Genomic DNA, 27,885 nt, shown 5'->3' with positions numbered 1-27,885 from the left:
AAGTTTTTCAAATCTGTGCCCAAACTTGGTCATAACGTATCGAACATGCCGATAAAATTTAATTTGGCTCTCATTTAGAGTTGCATACTGTAATAAATATATTCTGAAATAGATTGGGGTCGTCTTTCATACCAATGACACACACAACAGCCGGTGTGCATATTTCATCTTGTGCATATTAAGCACCTAATGATATTCCAACATCTCCAGACTATGTGCTGGGACAGACGATAGCTTTCGAACGGAGTCTTCGGTGACACTCGACCAACTGTGTGCATAAATCTCAACCGAAGGCATTTTACCAAAGGTATGTAGCAAACTACAATTTTCAGATCTTTATGACACTGCCGTGTCTTTATATTTTGTCTTTCAAGTATGGAGGGGAAAGAGAGAAACGGGGTGCCACGTTTCGTTCCAGGACATAACTCGTAATCGCTCAATAGTTTTGGTAAAACTTTGAATTATTTAAGGACAAGTCCAAATGAGGGTTGGGTTTGTTTCCAGTGCCAAATTCATTATGTCTCAAAATGTAGTCGCTGGTGAATGACGAGAACTGGTGCCTGTTGTTTTCAAATACATTTTACATTATTGCTTTACTCGGGTATGTATTCGTCTTCGTGTTGTCCGTGAGTGGATGCTTTGGCATGTGATAATTGTGAGGATTCACTGATGAAGTAAATGCACGAAAGACATACTTTGTTCTCGGTTTCTATAGGTGAGTCCGGTGGTTGTTGTCCAGATATGATGCTCGAAACCTGATGTTTTGACCGCTAATCATAGCACGGATTCTGAACCTCTAGTGAGATGCCATGATTCAAATGGGTAGATTATGTAAGTTATGGCAAAAGAAGACAATATACTATTGTGTGACAAATACTGAAGGCAAAATCTTCATTGTCTGGGAACAGTTCAAGTACTTGCACAAAATAATAACGGTTACAGTAATTATCGAGTCCATACTGTTCCCATTACAATGCATCATGGCTAGTGTTATTGCACAGTCTGAAGAGATAATTACCGTAAAACAATAACAACACAACACCAACAAGGGTCGTAAAATGTACATATTTATGGAGAATGTCTCCGAATAATTCTATTCTTCAGATTTCGATAATAATTGTGTGTAATTTTCCAAAGCATGTTTCCCTTCCCTGTGTAGATCTATCGCCAGTACAACGATTTTCAAGGAAGGTATCTGCGTAACATAGTGAATTTAGAAGGTCTTCTTGAAGGCCTAGGAGGCTTTGGTCGTTACCAAATCATTCTGACTATAACACTCGGCTACTCAAAGATAGTGGTTGTTCCCACTATGCTGATGATGACATTTGCTGGCGTCGAACCTGATTGGTGGTGTACATCACATGACATCAATCTCAGCCAATGGAACAGGAGTCATTTGAGCGGAAGTTATCAGAATTGCTCTTGGGATGGAACATGTGACAGGAAGTTCAGCGACGCCATGGTTACGGTTGTCTCACAGGTAGGTCAGAATCATTACCCCTTGGTTGTGGTAAATAAGGGATTAAAAGGTGGGACTTGCGAACTACGGCTATAACGAACGGCAGATAAAAGGACAACTGGGGTTCATTTCATCAGGAGACGTTTGTAATCATGGCATGCATAGCTATTTGTTTGAAAACGAGAATGGGTCAGTCAGAATAAACGAAATTTCGTTTATTACAAACAGTATCTTTACCCTTTGGAAGGTCACAGGGAAACATACGAGATCGAAAGTGGAATTAGCGCATTAAGGCTTCAAAGTATTTCTATAAACTCTTGGTGATCACAATAACAGGAGATGTGTGTAGTCGAAAATGAGAATGGATATTGAAGTGAGATGGGTTAAATGATGTTTGTAACATGTAAACTAAGGCATATCAGTTTAAGGTGGAGGAATAGGCTGAAGACGTGCAAGCCTACGACGTTTAGTTAACGCGAGCCTGTGATCCGAAAGCCACGATCAGTATGCCGACAACCGGCTTCCACTCTTTACAGCCAGTTCCTTTACACAGCCGTAAATGTGCACCACAGGAACGAAAAGCATATTGAATGACTTCCATCCGTTGTACGATTTCGACTAGAAGCATTGGTGACGAAAGGTTGGCCAACTCAAAGCTTTTAACATATGTCATTAATTGCCCTAATGAAACAGAACCAATGTTTTAATCCTGACACAAATACAACGTCTAGACCTAGACTGGAAAAGGGGAAAAGACTCTCCATTCCATTCCGATGTGATGTTTTGAAACCACCTTTTATATTTTTGCACGTATTAGAACACATATACTGTGGCGGGCCGACCTGAATCAACCATGTTTGAAGATACATCCCATCCATAACTAAATCACTAGCTATACTTATTGAAGGAATTCAAAGGACAATAGTCACAAATTGTTTATGTGATCTCAGTCAATAATAACCTCACATAATATAGAAAAGTTCATTGCGATTGGTTTATAAATGCATCTGCATGGCCATACCTTGACTAATTTTGTGACTACCACAGTTTAACGAGACAACCTTTTACCTGATTTCAGTGGAACTTTGTCTGCGTTAGATATGTTACTTGGAGCCCATTTTAGCTGCTTGCATACACTACTGCCTAAAAGTTCATTCCCCTAACACGCGTTGAGAACGCGTGTAACACGCATGTGACACGGGTGCTCAACGGGTTGCACACGGGGTGCACACCCGTTGGACACGGGTGTGCAACGGGTGTGTAGCGCGTGTGCAACCCGTTGCACACGCGTGTGCCACGCGTGTAACACGGGACCGGGTTCCAGTTGAAGTTGACAAATTTATCAAATGAAAATTGAGATAAAACAAAACAGTGAGATGTGAAATTTGAGTTAATGAGCGGCCATTGAGCTGTGTTCACCAGACCGTCCAACAAGGTCGGCCCGTCTTAATTAGTGCTCGGTTGCTAGACTTTTATGGCATGAACCATTCCACTAGGGTCCAGTCTAGCCATTGTGGCTAGCCGACAGTAGAATAGTAGTGAATTTAGATGCGAGTTTATTGCTGGGGGAACCCCGGTGTTGACACGATTGTCGCGGGTTTGTCGCGTTAATGTTCGCCATTAAGGAATCTGTCCCATTTCCCCACACCCCACTTTCTGTTTTGTATTTTAAAAGAATAAATAAAAGAAGGTTTTGTGTGGGACACTTTTATACTAATTATAAGGGGATGTTGTAAATGAATATGAACAGCCATGCTGTCTGACTGTTGATAGAATTTGAGATCTTCACAATCACCGGGTGTGACCATGTAGACAGAATCTCGTTAGGGTTTGTGCTTTTTACATTTGCCCAATGACCATAGTGAGTATTGCTGGGGATACCAAACGTAACAGTTTATTATTAGAGGTTGTGAGTACCTATACCACGTAGATAGGATATCTTTAGGATTTTAATCCTTCTTTGAGAGGCATTAAGAAGTTTGAGTACTAGGTTAGGATAAGATTTATGGGTGACTTTAATCCTTTCTTTCTCTGTGGGTAATCCTTTCACGTTGATTGGAGGAAGTCACTCAACCAGGTCATGACAGGTCGTGAGTTTACTCACTAACTACTGTGAGCGTTTTTGGCATGACATCTTTTCTTGTATAAACATAGAAACGATGCTCACTCACTCACTGTTAATCTTCTGCAGTTTGCTGGCAAAGTGGGGATAAACCTCAGTGTCAAAGACGATCAAACTTAGTTCGAATCCTTGTTTATATGTGACATGTCCCAAATGGGGACATTACTTGGCAAGTGATGATGAATTTTAATATTAATATTATTATAGTTTATGAAATTGGTAATAAAACTTTAATAAAATTGTGCTTCACTCTCACGAAAAATATATTGTCTGTGAGTAAATTTATATGTCACGTTACATCGGCATTTTTCAGTGATATTGGGACTACATGAAACATGGCTGGTTTTACATTTCTGATACAGGTGCTTGACTGACTGAGTAGTTCATGATCAATTAGATATGTTTAAATCAGTCAAGTTTGCAACAATAGATGAATAAGTTGATACATTTGGACTGCAGTTACCGATTAACAACTTAAGACATAGAGACAGGGAGGAGATATATAACCAAACCTATGGTCCTGTTGAGACAGTTGACAGTTAGAACGTTGGATTAAATGACAGTAACTAATGTGAACATTCCCCGGTAATATCATAAAATACATCATAACTCATAACAGTCCGAGAGACAGCTTCCAGCCATATACTAGTATTGAAGGGACAATCGCTTTTGACAGTTTAAAAATAAACTCACCTTAAGGTGCTTGGCAAGTCAAAACTGACCTCCCTGAATATGTTTTTTAGGTTTGACAGCAACTATGCTTGTGGATTTCAGATTTGTTAGCTAGATGTTATTACAATAAGCGAAAATGTCTTAAAAGTCCACAGTTTGTTTAAAAGTACAAAAAGTGTGTTATAGATCTATCAACGTTTTCTTTTATTGAACATAATATTTGCACTATATTGCTGTAAGCTGTAAATAATCTAGCCTCCCCATGTACGTAACTTACATATATTTATGTATGACCAGAACAGCAAATAAAGTTCTGGTAGATAGGTATCTCGGAGATTTAACGTGCGCTTTCCGACTTAAGCCTATCTCGCACACGGGGAAGTACTTACACTTGTACTATTAGGGTAAAAAAAGCGTAAAAAGAAGTGTGTGTGGGGGGGGGGGGGGGGGGGGAAGGCACGGCGTCGGCTAGCGAGCGTGTGTGGCTAGAAGTCTAGCGGCGGTATCCTTGTAGTAGTCTCTTGGTCAGCTTAACATCCTTGGGGTCGGGATTCTGGTAGAGACTCTTGGCAAGGTGGGCGGCGGTATTGGCGACGAAGTGGTTTGAGGTCCTTACGCCACTACTCTGGAAGAAGTGGTACAAGTCTGTGTAGTTTGTGATGTCGTACTCGATGTCCTTTCCCCCCTTCTTGTGCACCATGACTAAAGGGACTCCTTGTTTGGCGTAGAGATGTTCCTTTGGGGTGTTGATCTGGTCAACCTTGAGTTCCGGCCGGGCCTTGTAGTGGTTGATCGGAATGTCTGACTTTTCCACTTGTAAATAAAGTTCTTTGGTATGACCTCTTTTATCCCTGCTGACGTTATCCTAATGTTCAATTTAAGTCTGCCTCACCAAGCGTAAGAAAGCATTGTACATGTTCTGATAAACCACACTGATGCAATTAAGCACATGAATATTTGCTGTGGGCAAATATCTATCTTCTATATATATTTGTGGATATGAAGCATTCTAGTTAATTGTGGATACACTTGGCAGACAGAATTGTGTTTATTTCCAGGCCATCCTGATCGTCGTTTACTACTATATGGTGTATGGTTGGAGGCAAGATCAAAGGCGCCGCACAGTATTTATTAGATAACAGAAGGGGTAGTCCGTTTCGCTTTGAACAACCACCCCACCCTCTCTGTAGGAGTTATATAATCGGTGCGCAAATAACTGTGTCAAGTCCACTGCCGGGCTGATGCGGTGTCAGTGTCAGCGATGAACATGAATGCTCAAATTATAGACCTGTAGCACTCACAAGTTGCTTAGCCAAAATATTTGAAAAGTGTATATTCAATTCTCTGATAACAGCAAATATAACCTTAGAAATAGATTCAACATACAAACAATCAAATGTAGAACACAGACCTATGCTTAAACATTTCTACTTGATATGATCAACCTGCGGAGCCCTCTATCCGATGAAGTAACTAATGCTCGCTCATTGAAAGAAATCAAATCCTTAATTAATCGTTCTGATGCAATTATCAATAATTTTGACTTCAAATATTTTCATAGATCATGCCAAATTGTCCACTGTCGCCTTAGGCTCGGCTGCAGTGACTTAAACGCTGATAAGTTTAGACGACATGTATCAGACATACCAGACTGCACATGAATATCACCTTGAAGATGCAATTCACTTTTTCTATAACTGTCAAAAAATACGATAATATCAGAAACACTATGTATTTCTACACACATGGGTATGGTTTAAAAATGATATTACATTGCAGTGGTTAAGCAGTTCTACGAACATGACTCTTCTTAAACCAGTTCACGACATTATTGTCAAAAGCAAAAGGTTTGAGTAGCTTAATTTTATGCATGTAGTAAAGGAAAACTGCATTACCTTATTTCACAGACACCACTTGCTTCAGTGTATTGGCTTCGTGTAATTTATTTGTGCATTTTGTATGTTTATGTTCGTCACTCTCTTATATATATCCAGCTGTTGTTAAGTAGTTACCTGGAGAGGTATTACATAAGCAAGTTTTGCTTGTTTACCGATCCAGATTTCTTTTGAAATAAAAATACGTTTAAGCCAACACAGCTAACCCTAAAACACATGATTGTAAACTATTCAAAAAGGGGCACTAATCTCTTGCTTCTTCTCGGGTGTCGGACTCAAACTCAAACTCATTTATTCTTAGAATAACATGACATACAATTATCTACAATTTTTATTATGTACAATTTTACAAAAATAATAAAAATAGGATACGTGGATACTAATACAAATTACCAATTGTATTGTACACATTGTTAAGGAATTTAGATAGGCCTTTTAGATTTCTTACACTGTTAGTGGTCATAATTTTCTTAAATGTTTGGAAACTTAAGATATTGCTTATTTAAGAGTTCATATCGCCGTTGGTGAAAAGCTTCACATCGGAATAAATAATGCAATTCATTTCCCACAGCGATAGAATTACAGAGTGGACACTGGCTGTCTTCCCTGGGAATGTTCAGCAGTCGACCAGTTTCAACTGGTAATCCTTGGTTAGAAAGTTCTGACTTTTAGTATTGGGAGAAATATTGATTTTGAGAGCAGTAGATATTTCTCAAATGAAGGTTGATTCTTCAGGTAATACGACCTTTGGATTTCCGCTTGGGCTTACTAGCTGCCGTGAGTCAATTTGCTCGTTAACGCAACCGAGCGTGACAAGAGACTGGGCTACCAGTCTGCAAGGACAGCTAAATAAACTTACACATTTTTGAAAACTGATTGGTTACCCGTGATCTATGAAGATTTCGACAAAGGGCGCATGGTAATTAATTTCTTCAGCCTAAACAAACAGACAAATAACTGCGAAAGCTCATCGGATGTCGTTATTTGGAAATACCCCTGATGGTTACAGTTTAATAATAAAAAAGTTTCCCTGAGTGAAAGCATTTGCGGATTTCGGATTGCGTGGATGATACAATTACTACTCCCTTGTTGTCATCCACATTTTCTGGTATAACCCTATACTTCTGTATTTGTCGTAATTCACTTGCTGCTCAGTTAATGAATTTATAAAATGTATACTTAGTTGTAGCACACCTCAGATTACCCGATAAATGTTCAAATTTGGTCTTTCTTGTACCTGGGGTAATTATTCAATCTAAATCCAGGTTTGAAGTGAGGTGGAATGTGAGTTATGTGATATGCACGTGGCAGCCCAGCAAGAGATGTATGATCTGTTGCTTTACTTTTTTTTTGTAAATCAACTGATCATTCCCAGACATCAAAGGATCAACTGGAAATACGCTGATTGATTAATTACTGTTATCTTGCACAGTGGATATGTCAAAAGTAAGTGTTTACATGTGAAGGTAGGTTTAATAAACCTAGGGAATACACTCATATCATGGCGTGAAGTACAGATGTAAAAACAACATACTTTGTTCAAAGGGTAACCGATAATACATTGACTGGTTGTTCATTGTTATCTAACACAATGTATGTTTTTAAGAACCGTGGACATTATAAAAATAGTTGTCACTTGGGCTTTCTCAGCTAACTTGGCACCTATGTGAAACAATTGAAACAAACTAAGTGATCAGTTAAGAAACAAACACGGGTTATAATATTCGATACATTTAAATAACGTTTAAAAACGATATATCTAAATATTGTAATATATTTCATATATATTCCAAATATTGTTTCCAAATAATTATTATTAAAGTTTTTGATTCTCACATAGACATTTGACATCGAATAAGTATTTTTGTACAGCTGCAGACGCAATGGATATTGTTCCTTTATGTTGATATTCCCGGATACATTATAACTTTGGTAGGTTGTAATAATGATATTTGCATTTTGTTTTCATTCATTCGCTGCAGCTTTGAACAGAATCATTCTTGTTCCTTTCCGTTTGGTTGGGAAGTTTTTCGATGCGCGATAGACGTTGTTTTCACAAGTATTTTCTTTTGTAAGTGTGTATATGTTACCGTCATGAGTAAAATATGATTCACTCAGGCAATTTATTAAATATCTAAATATTTCAGTCATTTTACAAATTGACTGAATAATCTATTCATTTATTTAACCGACTGACTAAAAATGATAAAGACGATCAAAAGAGCTTAAACACATCACAATATACTAATTATGCTAAGAAAAGAAGCCAAACAATACAGAACTGTACTTGGTGATGATATTAAACATAAACAAATATTTGGAATTCATTATCATATTAATAAAGATGGACATATTTTTCAGTTAATTTGTAAAATAAACTGAATATTTAGGCGTTTAATAAATTTCCTTAGTGAAATCTGTTTACATTTTGAATGTAAACATATACACACGGTAAAATAAGCAATGTTTAGATGAAATATTTACTTTGTGTTGCAAGTCAAAATAGTGTACGCGAAGATCGCACAATTACCAAGCACGTGACTTATCAAAACTGCATCACCATTACCGATGCTCCCCACTAATATACCTACATTTCCAAAACTGTATTTCATTTTTGTTGATCAATGTGACCATACGTCCTTCTACTATCAATAAAAATGCGCTTACGAATGGCGAGCACAGGTCGCGAACAAGTCTAGATTTCTGCTATATCATCCGGGTACTCACTGGGAAAATACAGTAATGCACAGGTAACAACTACTCCCGCGGAATTGCTTTAGATCAGTGCTCCTTTGTACTAAAATGATGTATCAAGGATCAAGTAGAAGATACACTGACCGTAGCGCTGGGAGTTTATTCAACAGACCCGTGAAAATAACACTGCTGTGTCTTATTATTTATTTTAGATGACGCAGTTAAAGCTCACTTCTCCTGGCGGCCATTATCGAACGGCCAGCTAAAACACAACCCCGCGCTTACGTCTACAGGTCTCCCTCAAGTGTATCCTCAATGATATAACCCACCCTCATTAATTACATGCTGCTCTTTTCAAGCCTCACGGCTATGGAGCTGAGATAAAGAGTCCAAGTCATCATAAAGTAATTAGGGTCCAATAAAAACAATGCGCCGCCAAACCTCATACATATTATCACTGAAAGTCGTTCTACAGACGGTTCATGTCAAATCACAATAAAAGCATTTCAATTGCAATAACATGTTCCAGGACCATGTATTCTCTTAACACCATCGGATTTAGAAGCAATGGTCGTATAAAACAAGACAGATCTATTTAATCACAACAGTTTTCATGTTATTCCCACAAAATCACATCAAGAAAGGAGACATTAGCAAAAACATGTGTATTATCATTTTTTGTCAGTATAACAAAATTTTCTCTCTTTGTTACCACCTCCAGGTTCTGCTTAACACGGGTCCTCCTTTGGTCAAAAGTTTGTTCCCCCTCTAATGAGTGTGTCACGCGTTGCACACGAGTGGCGGACGGGGTGCACACCCGTGTGCAACGCGTTGCACACGGGTCTCACACGCGTGACCAACCCGATGCACACTGGTTGCGTAACGCGTTGCCCATGCGTGTAAGGGGAATGAACTTCTAGGCAGTAGTGTATATTTAGCTGCTATATTTAAAATGTAAACCAACACTACACTTTGTACCCACCACATCATACCATTATCCTTGTTCCTGATTTCAGTGGAACTTTGTCTGCGATAAGAGCTGGGTCAGCAATGCAATAATATCTATCCAGATGGTCGGGGTGCTTATCGGATGCATCATTGCTGGCCATTGTGCAGACAGATATGGCCGGAAGAACGTTTTCTACAGTGGACTACTTTGGCTCTTTCTTGGAAATATCGTATCAGCCTTTTCCGTTTCCTGGATCATGTTTACAGTTCTGAGAACATTTCTTGGTATGGCTTGTGGTCTCATATTGGGTACTTTATATCTGTACCAGATAGAATTTGTTGGTACGAAGTGGCGGGTTTTCATATCATCACTTCCCGAGTGGCCACTGGGGATGGTGATATTGTGTCTTCTCGCGAAATGGCTTCACAACTGGAAATGGCTTCATCTAGCAACGGCGGCTTTGACATTTCCATACCTCTTTACGTGGTTGTAAGTAATGGTAATTAAACACAAAAACTATTAACTTTTTACGTTTTCAATTCAAAAGAATATTTGAGCAAACACGTGTTCAACGTTATGACATGTGTCGCAATTGGTTTATGGTTAATATACACCAGAGGTTATGTCACCAGTTACTATTTATTAAACAAATGTTTAACTTTGTGCCAGAATTATTTGCTTGATGACTATGAAAATTACATCAGTATAAGTGGTCCAAACAAAAAAGGGCAATCTGCATTTGAATTTAAAGTGCAAGAAGGAGATCGCGATTAGGAATACCATTATATTCTGTAAGCAATCTACAATATCAAAACTCACAATTGTTGTCCTGGCATGCAGTAAGACTGATCTCGCATTATTAGATACAGCTTCCGTTTTTAGTTTCGCGCCAGATTCTGTTCGCTGGCTAGTTGTGAAAGGTCGCCTCGAGGATGCGAGAACAGTCATCCGAAAGATGGCGGAACTCAACATGAAGCCAATGCCGGACACGTCCATTTTGGAGTTGATTGCAGAAGAGGAAAAGGCGGAGGGGGACAAAGCAAAGTGCTACAGTTATCTGGAGACAAAGGAACAAGCAACGAAAACAGTTATTTCTTGTTTTTTTATGGTAAGACAGACCTACCCCTTGCAGTATTCAGAAAACAACATCCCCCAATGGTGTTTTGACGTGATTGCTCCTCAGTGATTGGCTTTAAGGCATTCAACAGCATCCATGTAAAAGAATCATGTTTACCATACTCTTGAACTTGAGGAAATCTTGGCTTCTATTTGAGACCGATGCCACGTTCATTCTTTCTTGAGAGCTAAGTGTTCGATCATTTCATATTCGGGGCAGGCCAAGTGTTGTTGTTTTATTCTGGTAATTGTTTTATTGCTCCATGACTCATGTTGGGAATCGACGCCAGAACATCCCTGTGACGAGCGAAAGCTTTAATCACTAAGTGGAAGCTTCAACCATCACACCCATTATGTACGTACGACGCACAGAGTATGTCAATTCAGAACATCACTGTGACGAGCGAAAGCTTTAATCACTAAGTGGAAGCTTCAAACATCACACCCATTATGTACGCACGACGCACAGAGTATGTCAATTCAGAACATCCCTGTGACGAGCGAAATTAAAGCTTTAATCACTAAGTGGAAGCTTCAACCATCACACCCATTATGTACGTACGACGCACAGAGTATGTCAATTCAGAACATCACTGTGACGAGCGAAAGCTTTAATCACTAAGTGGAAGCTTCAAACATCACACCCATTATGTACGCACGACGCACAGAGTATGTCAATTCAGAACATCACTGTGACGAGCGAAAGCTTTAATCACTAAGTGGAAGCTTCAAACATCACACCCATTATGTACGCACGACGCACAGAGTATGTCAATTCAGAACATCACTGTGACGAGCGAAAGCTTTAATCACTAAGTGGAAGCTTCAACCATCACACCCATTATGTACGTACGACGCACAGAGTATGTCAATTCAGAACATCACTGTGACGAGCGAAAGCTTTAATCACTAAGTGGAAGCTTCAACCATCACACCCATTATGTACGTACGACGCACAGAGTATGTCAATTCAGAACAGCATAACTTAAACAAATAAATTTATTGTGATAAGGCTGTCGCTTAATGGACATTATTGACGTTCATCAAATGACATTCACCGCCCTTGGATCATTAGAATGGTGTAATCCTGCTTCCCCCCAAGCAGTAAACGAAACTAATGCCCTGGTGATCAATAACTGAAAGAATGTTATATGGTTATAAGGTATATGGAATATTGTGTGAGTGGCGTGTTACGACGTAAATTGTAATAAAAAGGTAAATTGTAATACTTGCAGCAAATTGTAATAATTTTGACGTAAATTGTAATAACAAAGTAAATTGTAATAAAATTTGACGTAAATTGTTATATGCAAATTGTAATAAAAATTGACTTAAATTGTAATAATCTCAACTTGCGGTAAAATGTAATAACGTTTTACGTAAATTGTAATAACCTTATAAGTTTAGTGTCAAAGGCGTTAAATGACTAGAACCTATCCTTGTCAGGGTAGGTACAGGGTTTCATCGAACAATCGTCATTAAAGTATGGGTGTGGGGGAGGATTGAGGTCGTTATCGTACATTGTTGTATAATTATATGTATATATAAACGCATTGGAATTTCATTTCTATGGTTGTCCAGAAGAGGATTAATTACAAGAATGAACTTAGTTTTCTTATTTGAGAAATACTCTGTGTGTTTTGTACTTAATTGTAATATATCCTATTGAAGATTTTCATCATAATTGTTCATATTTAACCTAATGGAATCATATTTCAATTGGTAAAGTAGGTAGTAATATACACAATGGAATACTTTTAACGTAACAAACTTACACAAATATATTGATGTGTAAATGTGGAAAGTCTGACTTTTACTGACTGAAGCAAATTTAGTTATTTTGCAACTGTATATTTGTACATATTTTGTGCGGAGAGGGGTTTACTAAGTTGCAAGAACTTGTCCCCAATACAATTCTCATTTTGTTCTGTGAATAAAATATGTTTAAACTAAACTAAACTAGCAAATGGATGACATATCATTCTGCAGTTGTCTGTGTGCAAGCTGATTTATACATGTTCATATACATAATATCAATTTATTATTATTCAAGTTTCAATGTTTTTAACGTTGCTCGGAGGATGTCAAGGAAATAATGACAATGTCCTGGGCGATGTACATGTAGGTATGTGAACCCGCAAGGACTACCTTTATCAATTATTTTACGTGCAGCTTGTGTCATGTCTGTATTGTTAGAATGATACTCTAGCAACTGTACACATCGAAATTTATGACTGAAAGATCCATCCTCGGGTTAAAAATGATGGATTACATTTGGTACGTCTATTCGACAAATAGGTTAATTGATTTATCATCCAATAGTAGCTTAGCTAGGAGTCCATTGCAATAACATTGAGTTATGAGTTACCGAAGAGAGCTCTGTGAGACCGGACACGGAAATTATGTCGATTTGCATTGGAGGTTTACTTAATTTGAGCACATGACCGTTTCCTTGAAACAAACGATACAATTCAATCGTATTTATACATTATACTTTGACGAAGAATTCAAATACAACAAATGAGTGACAGATCTCCTGTTCAATGTCAAAGGGAAAAAAACAGTCGTCAGCAAATGTAGCATAGATTTCCCATGCATGGGAAAGGAGAATACTTAATACATAACATTATATACAATGTTTTTATTAATATCAAAAGTGGGGCGTGGATATTCTTTACCTACATTGCATATACTATTAGATATTGTGTATTCTCGAATCTCTGTGAACTTCTCACAGATAAAGAAATAATAATAAATAAAAGCAAACCATGTTAATTTATGCAATATTTGTAGCAATGTATGATGAACATATGGATCATTAATATAACATAAAATATTTCCTTTCATAGGAAGAAGTATATTTAATGAAATAAATGAATAAGTGTAACTGTCTGGATTCCTTTCATATGTCATGAAGAACTAACAACAACTTACTGACAACTTTTGCTGGGATAATAACTCCTTGCCCCAACAACAAAAACAGAATCCATCATGATAACGGAACGAAATCATAATTCAAAGCATACACAAATAATATCCGGTACCTTCGGGCATGTCTTGTTGAGTTTCAAAGAGCATCAGAATGTATAATAAATTTGTTGCAATCAATTATTGCTGAAATATATCTGTTTTGATCAAAATTGACAGGATGGAAAATCTATTATGAAAAGGGTTTTGTCACTAACGTAAATATTTTCTTTGACCTTATACAAAGAGTATTCTAAGATCATTAAACTCGGCAATCGTTGGTGGATTGCGCCAAGCAACCTTGATACCAAATTTGGTACCTCACGTATAATGCGGTACATAATTTTCGAAACAGATAATTACGTTTTTCATAAGTTATCACTAATTTGTGACATATATACGGACAAAAATTACCTCAGAGGATAATCTTCTCTGGGGGTTTAAGAGGATTAAAATAATTCCAGCTGACATCAAGCACTGTAATAAAATATTGAAATTATAGCATACCTTCTTAACGTTCCAATGAAAAGAATAGTGACTCACTAAGAAACCAAATTATATATATCTCCGATACTATGCCCTCATCAGTATACAGTTATTACAGTGCTTGATGTTAGCCCAAATTACTTTAATCCTCTTAATCTTTCAGAGGAGGTTATGTTTTCAGGGAATTATTGTACGTATATATGTCGTATCAAGGTTTCTTGGCGCAATCCAACAACGATTGTCGAGTTTAATGATCTTCAAGTACGTTTCAAGGTCAAAGAGAAAATTTACTTTAGTGACAAACATATTTTCATTATAAATTTTCAATTCCTTTCTATTTGGATACAAGCAGATCTATTTCAGCATCTATTTGACTGCAAGAAATTTATGATAATTCGTATACTCTTTGAAACTGTACAAGAGTTATCCAAAGATACCGGGTGTTATTTGTGTATGCACGGGATCTGTCAACTCATTTGTTGAATTTGAATTCTTCGTCAAAATAAAATGAATTGTATCAATATGATTAAATTCCTTCGTTTGTTTCAAGAAAAGGATCATGTACTCCTTATCAACTCGTATAGCGTTTCCACTGCAAATCGACACACTGGTTGACCAGACTGTGTTTGTACCCTTCGTCATCACTCGTTCAGTCGTGTCGAACTGGTCAACGTACTGTTGAAACAAGTCATGCAAAAAACATCTTGAATAGCCTTATAAGAGTATTGAACAATATGTCACAATTGAGTTATTTGTCGAATATACGTTTGTTTCACCCATCATTTTGAACCCGAGGATGGATCTTTCAGTCATTTAAATTTATCGATGTTAACACCACCCTTTAATGACGAATGTACGATAAAGCCTATACCAACCATCCGTAACTTAACAGTTGTGTACGTTTGTCATCATACACAGTATTTCTCGAATTGTGCATGTGAAACGCAAGCTCAACTGACAAAGATCATTTCTAGTCAATTGGCGTCTTGGACACTACGGTAGAAAGGTTATTACAATTTACGTAAGAATTTATTATATTTTACCGCAAGTAGAGATTATTACAATTCACGTCAATTTTTATTACAATTTGCGTATTACAATTTACGTCAAATATTATTACAATTTACGTTGTTATTACAATTTACGTCAAAATCATTACAATTTGCTGCAAGTATTACAGTTTACCTTTTAATTACAATTTACGTCGTAACAAGGCGAGTGCTTCCGGTAGGACAGGAAATGCTTGCCCTTTTTGGTAAAACCTGGTGTCCTCAAAGGATTTTAGTGCAAAAAATCGATTGTACGATTCCGACTATACCATAAGCATGTGTTTATGAATCACTATCAAATAGTCATGATACGAGGTGCACACGAAAAGGTGTCCCTATTCTGCCCTACAGGTGGCATCCGCCAAAATACATGCAAAGGCGAGTCAATTGTTCACCAAAAGAAAACACGGAAACGTTATTATGGTCAAAATAGGGAAATAAGTTTTGTCACTGATGCAACCGACAACCAACCGATTAGCTTGTTGGGATGAGGCAGCATGTGTAATATGGAGAGGCAAGAGGCATCGTATGTTGGAATTATTTAAAGCCAAGCTGGTTGTTTTCCTTCTAACACAAATATTTTGATGCTGATCACCCGAGCAGTTGCTGATAAACCTCACTACAAAATTTGAGTTTCAGGCCCAGTTTACTAGACTGAGATTGGAAATGGCCTGCATACTTTAGAACATTGGCGGCGATATGTATCATATACATATAGAAGGTAACCTTCATTAAAGTTGTACCCGTGAAGATCCTTGTCAGAACTGGTCTTCAACAATCCATGCTTGTCGTAAGAGGTGACTAACGGGATCGCCTGGTCAGGCTGGCTGCCTGGAAGGACATTTACCCATACAATGTTGTATGGGATCTTTAGACAGATTTGCGGCCAATGGATTTCGTAGCCAACAAAAAACATCGTAATCATATTACGTCCTTGTATGTTACCCTTATTTGCAGGTGCATGTCTTATAATTCACATTCCAATATCTGATATATACCATACACTCGTACTGTCGTTACTAACAGGCTCGCTGACTTGGTTGATGCATGTCATCGTATCTCAATTACGTAGATCAATGCTCGTGATGTAAATCACTGGATTTTCTGGTCCAGATTCGATTATTTACAGATCATCGTCCTACAGCTGGAATATTGCTGAGTGCGGCGTGAAACAACAAACAAACGCTCATTAAAGATGTTAGTTTTGTATATGTATGAAGGATTCATCGTCTCAACATGTCTCACACAAGTGTGTATCGTCAGGTAAAAGGACTCACAGTGCCATTCATGGTCAGGGTACTCATGGATTTCTTTATTACAGAATTGGAAGGCGGGTTGGGGTTGCTTCGTGCTTTTTATTAACTGCTGCTGTTTGCTTTGGATTGGCTGCATCTGCAAGTGTAGGTACGATCAGCTTGTTCCATTATATCTGATATAAGTAGTAACAGTTGTGATGGTGATGCTAGTAGTAGTAGTAATAGTAGTAGTAGTAGTAGTAGTAGTAGTAGTAGTAGTAGGATTAGTAGTAGTAATAGTAGTAGGAGTAGTAGTAGTGGTAGTAGTAGTAGTAGTAGTGAGTGAGTATGGTTTTACGACGCTTTAAGCAATTGTCCAGCAATATCAAGGCGGGGGACACCAGAAATGGGCTTCACACATTGTACCAATATCGGGAATCGAACCCGGGTCTTTGGTAGTAGTAGTAGTAGTAGTAGTAGTAGTAGTAGTAGTAGTAGTAGTAGTAGTAGTAGTAGTAGTAGTGGTAGTAGTAGTAGTAGATACATCTACCGTCTTCAAGCGAGTGAATGATGGACAATACACCAGCAATGTACGTAAAACTTGTAATAATTATATGCAGGAATCATTAACTGTATAACTTTATGTTTTTCTTTGTTTTATGTATTTTCAGCACATGCTGATGAGAAAGGAAATTACATCAACGCATGCGCATTTACTGGCAAATTCATAATTAGTGTAGGATGGTTGGTTGCCATGACTTTGTGTGCTGAACAGTTCCCTACAGTCATCAGGTAAACAATGTTGCCTACAGTCATAGGTTAACAAAAGTTCCCTACAGTCATCAGGTAGACAATGTTCCCTACAGTCATCAGGTAAACAATGTTCCCTGCGGTCATCAGGTTAACAAAAGTTCCCTATGCTCATCAGGTAGACAATGTTCCTTACGGTCATCGGGTTAACAAAAGTTCCCTATGGTCATCAGGTAAACAATGTTCCCTGCGGTCATCAGGTTAACAATTTTCCCTGCGGTCATCAGGTTAACAATTTTCCCTGCGGTCATCAGGTTAACAAAAGTTCCCTACAGTCATCAGGTAGACAATGTTCCTTACGGTCATCGGGTTAACAAAAGTTCCCTATGGTCATCAGGTAAACAATGTTCCCTGCGGTCATCAGGTTAACAATTTTCCCTGCGGTCATCAGGTTAACAATTTTCCCTGCGGTCATCAGGTTAACAAAAGTTCCCTACAGTCATCAGGTAAACAATAATCCCTGTGGTCATCAGGTAAACAAAAGTTCCCTATGGTCATCAGGTAGACAATGTTCCCTGCGGTCATCAGGTAGACAATGTTCCCTGCGGTCATCAGGTTAACAAAAGTTCCCTGCGGTCATCAGGTAAACAATGTTCCCTGCGGTCATCAGGTAAATAATGTTCCCTACAGTCATCAGGTAAAAAAAAGTTCCCTGCGGTCATCAGGTTAACAATGTTCCCTACAGTCATCAGGTATATAAAAGTTCCCTAAGGTCATCAGATAGACAATGTTCCCTACGGTCATCAGGTAAACAATATTCCCTGTGGTCATCAGGTAAACAAAAGTTCCATACAATCATCAGGTAAACAAAAGTTCCCTACAGTCGTCAGATAAGCAATGTTCCCTACGGTCATCAGGTAAACAATGTTTCCTACAGTCATCAGGTAAACAATGTTCCCTATAGTCATCAGGTAAACAATGTTCCCTACAGTCATCAGGTAAACAATGTCCCCTATAGTCATCAGGTAAACAATGTTCCCTACAGTCATCAGGTTAACAAAAATTCCCTACAGTCATCAGGTAAACAAAAGTTCCCTACGGTCATCAGGTAAACAATGTTCCCTACAGTCATCAGGTAAACAAAAGTTCCCTACGGTCATCAGGTAAACAATGTTCCCTACAGTCATCAGGTAAACAAAAGTCCCCTACAGTCATCAGGTAAACAATGTTTCCTACAGTCATCAGGTAAACAATGTTGCCTATAGTCATCAGGTAAACAATGTTCCCTACAGTCATCAGGTAAACAATGCTCCCGGAAATTAAGCTATTCTTCAGATAACATCCCGGTCACCACAGCATAGAATCTACAGTGTCAAATATCATTGCCCGGTTATTGCTACATCTAACAATGGAAGCGAATACTTTTTAAAACCATTTTAAACCTTCATTGAGTTCGAATATGCTTGGAGGTACGATTCATTCTGTTGATTAAGTACGGGTTGGTACGGGTCGTCCAACTTTCGCGTACGTGTCCTCCAAAGTATACAAAGTATACATGGGTACGGATTGTTCCTACCTTAATGAGATTTTTGTTTATCTCATTGGTTTTATTAACATTACGTACCTTGACATCTAATATTCCAACAACCATTAACGACACAATACTTTATGCGTTAGTAGAAACATCATATGTCTTTCATAGCCATTTTGAAACTGGAAGAATATGAACACATGAACCATTTTACGGATAACCTTTTTTTTATTAACTTTGTAACGAGGTTTCAGGGCTACTGCTCGTGCATTCATAGGGCGAATACCGAGTCAGAGTATCTGTGTGAATATATATCCATGCTGATTAATGTACAATGATAACTATATAACCGGGAAGACAAGCAAAACCCAAATTGATGCAAGTCCATCACATAGCCTTGTCAGTATCCCACACCAATGCCCCACCACCAGAGATTTCTCACGATAGATGTTATTTCCACCTCTGACCAGACACTAAGAAACATCCTGCGGTCCAATGGCAAAGGTCCCAATCCGCCTCAATCTCTCGGTTGAGTGTGAATGAGTTTACAAATGGATACACTTATATTGGAGAGACGTCACGCCCCATAGACACAATAATCAATGAACACTCTGTTGCAAAAGCGTGTTGCACAAAGTACATCTCTGTTGCTAAGTTCGACATGAAATTTGCAGTTTCGGGACCCCTAGCCAGCAACCATATCCACAATGTATCCGAGAAAGGAAACTCCAAGAAAATATAGAAATCCAAAGAAACAAACCAGTCATTAAAAAGGACCGCTAATTTGTTGCCTTTGTGAATAATCTGTCCCTGTGGAAACATATCGTCTGTATATATCCATTGAAGAACCAAGACGCCCTGAAACTTACGGACACGGACGGGCCGGAGTTACGTCCCTTAGGCGTTCCAGAAGCTGGTTATCGTGGATTCGAATCCCGATTCACCTTGATCATGTTCCTAGGTCAGCAGCACACCCGTGTTCGTGGGTTTCACCAAAGTTGTAAACGTCTGACATCACTTCGGGCTTTCCTCCTACATTAAGCTGCCACGCCGTGATATAACTATAGAATACTGTTGGAAGAGGTGTAAACCCAACTCACTCACTGACTCCATCATACATCCACGCGGAAACGAAATAAACAATAAGGAAATCCAGATCTATAAAAAGTTTCATGTTTCTGTCCATATCACAGATACCACAATTTTCATGTAAAAAGAAATACTAGTATTCAAGTACAAAAGACAGTTCAGTAAATCGATGTGCATCTATCTATCTGATTTGAATAAATGATAGATTCATAATATTATGTTTGTATCTCAAGAAACCTGGCCTTTGCTGCTCAGAGTTTGGGTGCAAGAGTCGGTGGAATCCTTGCAGGTCAATTTCTATCTCTTCTGAGTATCTAGAAACAGGTCACTTAATATATCGATTAAACTCTGCAGATATTTTGAGTTGGATCAGGAGTACCGGGGTTATATCAGTGAAAGTATCCATTGGAGATGGACCCGTGAAGATCCGGGGTAGAATAGGTCTTCAGCAACCCATGCTTGCTGTAAAAAGCGACTATGCTTGTCGTAAAAGGCGACTAACGGGACCGGGTGGTCAGGCTCGGTGACTTGGTTGATGCATGTCATCGATCCCAATTGCGTAGATCGATGCTTATGATATTAATCACTGGATTGTCTGTTCCAGACTCGATTATTTACAGAACGCCGTCAAATAGCTGGGATATTGCTGAGCGCGGCGTTAAACAACATACCAACCAACCAACCATTGGAGATGAAAGGATTTTTTCATTTTTTGTATTACTCAAAGCATGGGATGGATGAGGCCACCTTCTGCTGGCAGCCTACAGACCATAAGGTCATAACATTGATCAAGGCATAACAGTCGGAAGCATCTTTAAACGAAAACCAAATGCCATCAGTTGAATATACTATCATATGGGATTTTATCGAGAGAAAAAAGATGGCCCCGAAAATTCTTAAAAAGAATTATTGTGCTTCATATTGTTGGAAAAAAAGAATCTGGTCTCACAACCCAAAAATATCCAAATATTGGTGCATACTGAAGACATCAGCTGTTGAATCTGAAATGTCTCTACGTCAGGTCACATATACTCATCAACAAAAGTTCCTGTGACATCAATATTTTAGTGTATTTTTCAAATAAGTAAAGTTTGGTTTTCAATATTGTACTACATGTATGGAATCAAGTCACAAAAACGCAACTGCTACAAAAAAGCATGCATTCCATGCAAAAGTTGACTTTTATGCAAGCCCCATGCATTTCACTACCCAAGATAGGTATAAAAACATGTGCGTTAACGGGATTCCATATGCATTGTTTATCATCGTGCTGAGAACCACTCAGAAAAACAACAAAATTACGCAATTATACAACATTACGAAATGCGACGCCTGTCCGAAAATGAGCGTCTTCGAGCCATTGGTATGCTTGAAGTAGGAACGAGTCAACGTGATGTTGCAAGACAATTTAACGTCCACAGAAACACCATTTGGTGTTGATGGCAACGTTGGCAACAGACGAATGCAGTCAGAGACAATCCTCGGAGTGGCAGGCCACGCGTAACCAATAATCGACAAGACAACTGGATTCGAACAACACACCTACGAAATCGATTCCAGTCAGCAACAGTGACTTTAAGAAGCACCCCTTGCCTTCGACCAATATATTTACAAACCGTACGTCGCCGCCCCCACAGATGTGCAGGGATTGTCGCCAGAAGACCCGCCAGAAGACCCGCCAGACGTCCCATTTTGACAGGAAGCCACGAACAAGCACGTCTACAGTGGTGCAGACAGCGTCTACGCTGGACGTCCATGCCGTGGGGACAAGTTATATTCAATGACGAGTCTCGTTTTCACGTCAGCCACAGCGATGGACGGATTCGAGTGTACCGACGTCGAGGTGAACGTTACGTCAATCATTGTGTCATAGAAGAAGATCAGTTCGGGGGCGGCAGCGTTATGGTATGGGGTGGGATTACAGCAAGACAGAGGACCCGTTTGATAGTGGTAGAGGGAAATCTCAATGGACAGCGCTACAGCGACGAGATCAACGGCCCGTGTTGTTCTACCGTTTTTGCGTCGTCATGGCCCAGGTATTACCTTTCAACATAACAACGCCCGGCCTCATATTGCTCGACTTGTTCAGGATTCTCTTCAACAAAACAACGTGATTGTCATCCCCTGGCCCGCTCCCCTGATCTCTCACCAATCGAGCACATGTGGGATGAGATGGATCGGCGCCTTCGACGTCAACCACAATTTCCACAGACACTCCAGGAACTACGAAACATGCTCCAGCAGATATGGACAGATATCCCACAGGACTTTTAGCGACGCCTGGTCCATTCCATGAGACGAAGATGTGTTGCTTGCATCGCAACCAGAGGTGGACACACACGCTATTGATTTGTAAATTGACATTTTGGCATGTTCATGTTTTTTTATGAAATCACGCATTTTCTGAAGTCAGTATGGCAAATTAAGCATTTGAACACTTACAGGGGTCTTTTATCTGTTGCAAACCGAAATCGTTTCAGATTTGGTAAAAAACATAACTTTGCATTAAATCTTATTCAATGTCACAGGAACTTTTGTTGTTCAGTATATAAATAAGTGTTTCTGAGACAATTCGCCTATCGATGTTTCAAAGACATGAGAGTATATTGTTTCAGTCGGATATTTTATGCTTCTTTCATACACTATTTGATTTTTTCAGGGTGGACATAAAGACCTCATGGTGCCATTTATTGCTTTGGGAATCCTTGTTTCTCTGGCAGCTGCTGCTACATTTGGACTTGAAGAGACAAGTGGGAAAGCTTTGGAAGACACAATGAATCCTTTTACACAGGAAACTACTGAGAAAGGACACCTCATCCAACAAAAAGCATCTGGAGAGTCACGTGATAACAGAAAATGATTTCCTTGCTGATTCAGTCCGTACGAGATTGTAAAGACATTGGAGATGGATATAGGACCGCATGTCTATTTCCAGTGTCTTTACATTCTCGTACATTCGCTTGCACATGAAGCTTATTTATTGAGATATTTTTTTAAACTTTATCATGGACTGCTCTTTACCACTGTTCCCCCTCGATATGGCTTCGAAGAGACAAGAAGTAAAACAGTTTAGAAGAAACCTACTTCAGCAACGTAGAGGAAAGACCATCAAATACTATTTGACACCACCATCGATTTAGGAAAACAAGGGGCAAAACTTTGGATGACACTATGAAAGATTGAATCACAAACGTCCACATATTTGATATATTACAATCAGCTAATACACAGGGCTTCAAGGTGTGATGTGATAATACACGTAAACCCTGAACAATATTGAAGACTGTACCATGCTGGTTTTGTGTACTTTGACAACATGCGTAATGCATTTCGTAGATCTGACATTTCACTTATGTTCTCATTCTTGTCTGTGTTGTGTTTATTGTGGGATGTATACTAGTACTCAGAGGAACTAACCCTCTCTATCTGAACACGGTTATACTTTATTTGGGACTATTAACTCTTTATTATGCTCAATGTGGTAGCGATACTCGCTGAAGGATTCTTGTAAATGTCCTAAAGACTTTGACGTTTGTACGATGTCAATGAATAACGTCAATACATAGATACACACTATTTCAAATAAAAGCATATGCCTTTCCACAGACGATGTTTTAACGTGTGTTTCTTCTATCTTTGCCAGGCAGTAGTTTAGTGGAGTGATACAAGGTGAATGTGAATATACAATCCAGCATACTATTAAACAGAAGCATGAAAACAAACACAATGGAAGAACACAGCTTTTCCCAACAATCGCATATTATAGATGATACGACGGGAGGCGAGATGAGGTGAAATGGGGTTTAATGTCGCGGCCAAGATTATTGCACTTATATAGCGACGTGCATGCACGTGCCTGTGTCGTGTGTGTGTGTGTGTGTGTGTGTGTGTGTGTGTGTGTGGCTGCTTGTACTAGTCCGGACTGATGACTATTTATAGTTCTAGCCCACTGAGATACCATGCCGCAGTTTAACATGAATACCACACTCAGACACAATATACTGACTCCGAGACGACCAGTCCTTGTTTAAATCCCCTTTATGCCGAGCGCCAGGCACGGTACCATCGTTTAACGTCTTTTGGTATGAAACGGTCGGGGATCGTATTTATTCCGCTCTTCCACGGAAACTACGAATGATGTATATATTGTTCACTTTTAAGTGTTCGAGTATCGAGTACAACCCATGCTTAGAAGATGGATTTGAACCCTATATGCACCCAAGCAGTATGTTTTTGCAGGTTTCCAAGTGACTATGAAAATGTACAAAATGTGCTGTCATCAAGTATGTCCAACTGAAACCAGGTAAGGCTAACTCCAACAGCCATCCATGCGGACATGGTATCACCCTCAGGGAATGATGCTCCTTCCTTTCCCAGTGTCAGGGAGTGAGCCCCGGCGCGGAGTTCTAGAGGGGAGGGAGAGCCCCGGAGCGGAGTTCTAGAGGGGAGGGAGAGCCCCGGAGCGGAGTTCTAGGGGGGAGGGAGAGCCCCGGAGCGGAGTTCTAGAGGGGAGGAAAAGCCCCGGAGCGGAGTTCTAGAGGGGAGGGAGAGCCCCGGAGCGGAGTTCTCGGGGGGAGGGAGAGCCCCGGAGCGGAGTTCTAGGGGGGAGGGAGAGCCCCGGAGCGGAGTTCTAGAGGGGAGGGAGAGCCCCGGAGCGGAGTTCTAGAGGGGAGGGAGAGCCCCGGAGCGGAGTTCTCGGGGGGAGGGAGAGCCCCGGAGCGGAGTTCTCGGGGGGAGGGAGAGCCCCGGAGCGGAGTTCTAGGGGGGAGGGAGAGCCCCGGAGCGGAGTTCTAGAGGGGAGGGAGAGCCCCGGAGCGGAGTTCTCGGGGGGAGGGAGAGCCCCGGAGCGGAGTTCTAGGGGGGAGGGAGAGCCCCGGAGCGGAGTTCTAGAGGGGAGGGAGAGCCCCGGAGCGGAGTTCTCGGGGGGAGGGAGAGCCCCGGAGCGGAGTTCTAGAGGGGAGGGAGAGCCCCGGAGCGGAGTTCTAGATTGGAGGGAGAGCCCCGGAGCGGAGTTCTAGAGGGGAGGGAGAGCCCCGGCGCGGAGTTCTAGAGGGGAGGGAGAGCCCCGGAGATGATTCAAGATACGGCAGACCTTCAACTGCAACCGCTGAGAAAACGTTGATAAAATACATCAATCTCTCATGAGAGAGCTGAGAACATGCAGGGAATGAACTGGGCATGACAAAGGTTTCAGAACACTGGGTTCCAAGACTTCTAACTCCTGATTAGAAAAGCTTCAGGTTCATCTTCTCTCGTGAGAATTTACGTCGTTTGGAAGCAGACCCAGCTGTGTTTGTTGAGCGATGTGTCACCATGGTTAAGTCTTGGGTTTAGCACTATCAGCCAGATACTAAATGCACCAAAAGCAGTGGAAACATCTAATGTCTCCTCCATAGAAGAAGTCGGAGTGTTCCTACCGCTGGCAAGGTGGTAGCTTCAGTCTTCTGGGACTCCCCAAAGAATCATGTTGGTGGACTATCTACCGAAATGTCTGTCTTTTAATGGCCAATATTATGCTAATCTGCATGGGAATATCAAGACAAAACGTCGTGGAAAACTCCCTAAATGACTGTTGTCCCACAAGACTACAAATTGTCGCTGTCATTGTACATCGAGGGCGTGAATCCACTGACATGCTGTCAAGCACCGTGCTACATATGGGTCTATGCAAAGGGCTGCATGTTTGTTTGTTTGTTGTTTAACGCCGCACTCAGCAATATTCTGGCTGTATGACGGCGGTCTGTAAATAATCTAGTCTGGATCATACAACCATTTCTCGATATTGTAATCCATGATACACGCCGTTGGGATGTGGAGAAATGCTGTCAACTAAGTCATCACACCTGTCCGTCCAATCCATTTGGTCGCCCAGCATAGGATGTGGGGACAGTTCTGCCCCTTTATTTTGTGACGCCTATTCATAATGTCTATGTGATTGTGCAGTGGGTAAACATAAGCCTAATTTAGAAGGAAGATGTCAAGAAGTGAAATGACCAGTGTCTGATACTTAGCAGAGTCAACTTTTCAACACATTTCAAAAAGTGTTGGCCCAGTGGAAAAAACAATTGGCCCAAACATCTTCGCTGAAGCAGGGAGACATACTCATGCAATGTAAATTAAAAACAACAACCAGTCAACCAGAAGCTTTACTGCTGTCACACCGAGTTCCCAGAGACTCTGTGGTGACAGATGAAACCTACATTTATCAAGGAAATTATCAGCTTGTAAAACATCTTTGCTACTACATATTATACACCTTTTGAATGGTCTAATCCTACTGTTTATAAATATAAAAGCTATTTTATTTCACATTATTTAAATAATGCATTAATAACTTAAGTAAGTTCGTTTTTGTTAAAGATTTAAGCTAACATATTCATAACGTCCAGATTAAGCACTAAGGAAGCGAACATTTATTACGATTTACGGCAATTTCAAGATTTCATGATAGAGCTATCCACTAACTTATTTCGCTTTTACTTTCATTGTTAAAATAATTGGAGATTGATGATTAATTTTATTTCAGTACGATCTATCGTCACATGTTTCCTGCTTATAGAAGCTTTCCGCTCAGTGACATGAGAAAATACCGGGAAAATACCTCCGTTTTCAAAGCATTGTATAAATAACCCGTGCAAAGAGTCGTTCGATTTTTGGTATCGTTGGAAATCTTTTGACATCAATACTATTACAGTTACCTAGCCAGGAGTATATTCGTAGTTGTAACATACGATTTTATTGGATAGAAAATGGTTTCTAATGACGTTTTTGTCTTAATAAAATAAAAGGATTGGGAATGGTTATATTAATCTCACGACCTAAGGCAACCAAAATACAGCAATGGGTACCGTCCTCGTGTATGATTAAGATTAGGACGAAATTCTTTGGTTCAATCGCGTTATTACACGATCGCACGAATAGAGGGAAATAGAAACTTAGATGTAAGTTTGAGAATTTTTAGAAATATGTTTGTTGATTTCCTTTACTACTTTATGCAATTTATTTACGATTTTGCTTAAAAAGTCTTTCTACTGTTCTTTGACATCCCAGGTTATGTTTGCAGGATATAGCTCACAATTTTAAATCTATTAATGAAACATGATAAATTGAAATGAAATACGTATTTTCAGACTTTGTGATTAAGCGATGGATGTAATAAATGAATGATGTGACAGGTAGGTTCATGAAACTATTTATTATTTTGGCGTGGCTACGGTGTTGCCGAGTTGAAAGAGTTAACGAGCAGAGTACTTTGAATCTGGACCCTGTTTCACAAAGCGATCTCACTGTCATGATTCATTTTCCATGTTAACAGCTTAAAATAAACTGCAAAGCTATCAGCCCGAGAACAAATATGTCGGCCTCGGGCCTACGGTCCGATATATATTTCGAACACCGCCCATGTTGGATCCGAACCAATGCATTCGGCGTGACGAGGGAACCGTTTAACCAATAAGCTTCCCATCGCCTTTTGTTTTAATTACTATTCTTACAACCAGAAAAAGAGGTATTGAAATATCAAAGCTGCCGTTGCCAAACCTAACAGGTGACTTTTGTTCCAAGGGAACGGAGCATGCAAGCATCTGGGTGTAATAATGTAGTAATGTAATAATGTAAGGCATGCTCAAGGGCGTGGTTATCTTAAATAGTGTGTAAAACAAATATGCAACATAAGATTATTATTATTATCATCTGTATTATTATAATTGCAGCGTGGACTTGAAAATGTAATTAGTTACTTGGCCTTCTTACACACAGCGGAACGTGATTGAGAAAGCTCCCAGGTGCTGTTTTAATGCTCTCATAGCATGCACTTGCATATTATATGCAGATCACCATTTACTGTCTGTGACGGGAGAAGCTTTTAAACC

At 39.6% G+C, this 27,885-nt stretch overlaps 1 pseudogene; it reads left to right on the top strand.

Moving 5' to 3' along the window:
• The first annotated feature begins 481 nt into the window (after nucleotides 1–481).
• LOC139471893 (organic cation transporter-like protein) lies at nucleotides 482–22,874 on the top strand (annotated as a pseudogene).
• The last annotated feature ends 5,011 nt before the right edge of the window (nucleotides 22,875–27,885 follow it).

The sequence above is a fragment of the Haliotis cracherodii genome, unplaced genomic scaffold (genome assembly GCF_022045235.1).
Source record: "Haliotis cracherodii isolate W230 unplaced genomic scaffold, xgHalCrac1.p SCAF_23, whole genome shotgun sequence".
Lineage (NCBI taxonomy): Eukaryota > Metazoa > Mollusca > Gastropoda > Lepetellida > Haliotidae > Haliotis > Haliotis cracherodii.
Note: the sequence above shows the minus strand (reverse complement) of the source record. Positions and strands in the feature narration are given on the sequence as shown.